Raw genomic sequence first — 3,877 nt, 5'->3', positions numbered from 1 at the left:
GAGATACATTCACTGTCTCTTTGGTGTCAGGAGAATAATCTACAACTCAACGTCAGTAAGACAAAGGAGATAATTGTGGACTTCAGGAGGAAGCGGCGAGGAGAACATGCTCCCATTTTCATCAATGAGTCTGTAGTGGAGAGAGTCAACAACATAAAGTTCCTTGGGGTTAACATTAGCGATGACCTGACCTGGTCCATCCACTCTAATAAGGTGGTTAAGGAGGCCAGGAAACGGCTCTTTTTCCTCCGACGGTTGAGGAGATTCGGCATGGACGCAAGAATACTGACCAATTTTTACAGATGTACTATTGAGAGTATCCTCACCGGATGTGTCACAGCATGGCATGGCAGCTGTACCTCTCATGACCGTAAGGCACTACAGAGGGTTATTAAAACAGCAGAGCGCATAACAGGGACTGACCTGCCATCCATGCAGGATCTTCATAACGAGAGGTGCAGGAGGAGAACAAAAAGGATAATTTCTGATCCTAGTCACCCGGGCCATCGATTGTTCAGCAAGCTGCCATCGGGCAGGAGGCTCAGAAGCATCCAGACCAAGACCAACAGGTTCAGGGATAGCTTCTTCCCCCTGGCCGTTAGGCTATATAACTCGTAATACACTGCAACTGATATAGACTGTCTTCTATATAATTTATTATTATTGTATTTACTGTTAGTATATTTATTTATTTATTCATGTGGATGTGATAGGATGTTTTTATTCTAGATAGGTTTTTCAAATTTTATTATTGTATGACAATGTTGGGTGGGGGTGGGATCTAAGCATTTCGTTACATAACTTGTTATTGTAATGACAAATAAACTACCTTGTACCTTGTACCTTGTACCTGTATATTTCGCTTTCTTTTTCTCATCCTGTTTTCTTTTTATGATACTGAGCCCCTGATGGCTTTGACCTTTTCGGCTATGACGACGTTCCCTGCCGCCTTCTAGGCTACATCTCATTTCTCTAACAGCAGCGGCCACTATCACCAGGGAGACTTGTCACTCAGATACTCGCAAGTAATCATAATGCCTCGAAATAGCAAAAGTATGAAATAATAATAATAATAATAATAATAGATATAAATAAAACAAATCTCTTGGTGGGGCGGATCTCCAGCGGTTTGCGCTCTAGGCGACCACTAGAATGCCTATGCCTAGAAACGGCCCTGCTACTACTACTACTACTACTAATATTAATAATAAATATAGCTGCGAGCAGCGATGACGGGCCCAAGCCGGTGGCACCGCCACCTTGGTGCATTTAAGTTACGATAAAGGCACCAGGGTGGCGGTGCCACTGTCTTGGGCCCGTCATCGCTGCTCGCAGTCATATATATATGTATATATATAAATTTAAGGGACAAGACACAGAGAATTTTACTTGCCTGACCTGATTAGAACAATGAAAAAAAAAAAAAAAAAAAAAAAAACACAATAAAATAGGGAATCACTAAAACGAGATAATTATTCTGATTTTATGATACACTCAAAATATTCCACAACAAATACTTTAAATTTAATGATATTCAGAACGGAACAAGAATAAAAAAAAATAACTATAAACAAGCTAAAACAAAAAAATAAAAACAAAAGTAAGCAGGGTTGGGCTCACGTAACTCTCATTAGAATCAAAATGTTTCAACATTTGCAATGTATTTGGATGCTAAACTATTCTTTATCATAGGCTTTGTACTTCACTCACGTTCCAATATCAACGGAAAAAATCAACCTCTTCACACGCACAAAAATTAGCTTGGAAACATCACAGTGGAGCGGTGCTTACTGTGAATGGTACAAATTGTACTTCTGACTATTTAAACAGAGCAGTGTAATTTTTGGTTGTTAGGTTGACTATTTTATTATTACATTTTATTAAAGCTATAATGAACAGGCTGCGATGTCAAGATTGCAATTCTGGAATGTGTGTGTGTGTGTGTGTGTGTGTGTGTGTGGCGCGGGCGCGATTGAACAGTGGACACATAAAAACATACCCCGTCATTTTGTTCATACAGGACATTTTTCAAACTGCAAAGTGTTCACTTATATTTGTGTACACTCGCAATAAAACACAACACTGTGCTTTTGTAAAATAAATTCAAGCAATCCGCCCCCCGAAAGGCACTAATTTTAAAATTAAACTAAAATTCTCATGGCTGCACGGGCATTCATTACGGTGTGCGTCCACGGCGAGGAACGAGCAGAGCAGAGTCGATGTTTTTTAGTTCATTCCTACTTCCATAGGAATTCATTGAAAACGCTCGCTCTGCTCCGCACCATTATCAATGTCTGTGAGGACGAACATATTTTACTTTCGTTTTTAAAGGGACACCAGGCAAGTCTGAGTGTTTTTTCTCTACGAAGCTCCCCCTAGTGTCTGGTAGTAAATGCTTTCAAACACTCTGTCGTAAAAACGAACTGTTGTCCCTCCCCCCTCGCCACGAGCAACCCAGCTGATCAGCTGTCAATCCAGCTGAGCAGAGGAACCGGCTATTTCAAAACCAGTTATGTCTACCGAGGTAAGTAAAGCAATATTTTATTTCCAACTGATGGCGATTTTTTTTTTTTATTATTGTGTTGTCATCATAGACTCTAAAAAATAGGTTGTCATGCATACTAACTTTAGTATTTTTACTGGGAACGAACGAAGAGTGAGAGAGTTTTGGGAGAGTGGGCATGAGCATAATATATATATATATATATATATATATATATATATATATATATATATATATATATATATCGGAGGCTAATATTTGTCTAAAGTTATATTAGCAAGGTCTATAAGTTCATCTGGTAGAATGACAGTTTACCTTTGCTTGTCTAAGAAAACATCAGAACGTTTTTTCTAGCTCGATCATGATATGTGCTACATGTTTATTGCCTATTATCAGACGCGTTGACTTAGTGACATAAAATAAAAGTGCAAGTTACACAAATAAAACCTACAGAGGAACGGCCAAACTACTACAGAAACCAAACGTGTTTGCTAATGACAATGCTAACATCAAAGTTATAGTATCAAACGAAGCGTACTAGTAAGCCCGTAACAGACAGCGATCATAATAAAAACATTTACAGACAATAGCAAACATCCTGAGGTCACAATTACTTGAAGTTTAACACAGTTTATTCCAAAGATACTTACAAGTGCAACAGCAGCCAGGTCAGCATCCGTTTTGCAGGCTTCTGTTTCTCTCAGTTCTCACCATTCTGAAAAAGCTGGTCCGATATATTTACTCGAGTCTGACTTATTGCTCGGTCAGTGTCCCGTTTCCTCTTTCGTTGGTCCTCCGACAAAGATTTCCTAGCTTTCTGCTTCTTTTTTACAGGCTCAGCCATAACTCAATCTATCGTTGCCCTTTGCTTATACATAGCCGGTGCTTGAATGGGGGCGTGTACGTGTGCAGTGCCGTCAAGCAATTCGTTGCATCGCGAGACCTGATATCACGCGATACTTCCTGGAACACGACCCGCGTCCCAAAGTTGCAAGTGAGTTTTTTCCGCTCTCGGGCACCAGGGGGGTGCGAAACCACCACCATTCAACCCGAAATAAGTAATATAACCATTCCACTGACTCCGAAGCTGTTCAGTTAAGGTAAAAAAGTTACATAGCTTCCCTTTAAGTTAGCGATTCAAAAGCCCCCAGCGGTGTCACACGTCGATTAATCGGTTGTAAAATATTTTCTCTGTCTCATACCTAGTATATTTTTATATAGATACAATAGGCCATTCCTGATTTTGAACACAATAGGGCAGTATAGCTGTTACGAAACTGCTCCGAGACACGAGGGTTAAGATCCAAACGCAGCTTTATTGTGGGTAATCCAGAGACGTAATCCAGTGTACAGGCAAAAGGTCAAAACACAGGT

Source organism: Rutilus rutilus, assembly GCF_951802725.1.
Source record: "Rutilus rutilus genome assembly, chromosome: 1".
Classification (NCBI taxonomy): Eukaryota; Metazoa; Chordata; class Actinopteri; order Cypriniformes; family Leuciscidae; genus Rutilus; species Rutilus rutilus.
Note: the sequence above shows the minus strand (reverse complement) of the source record.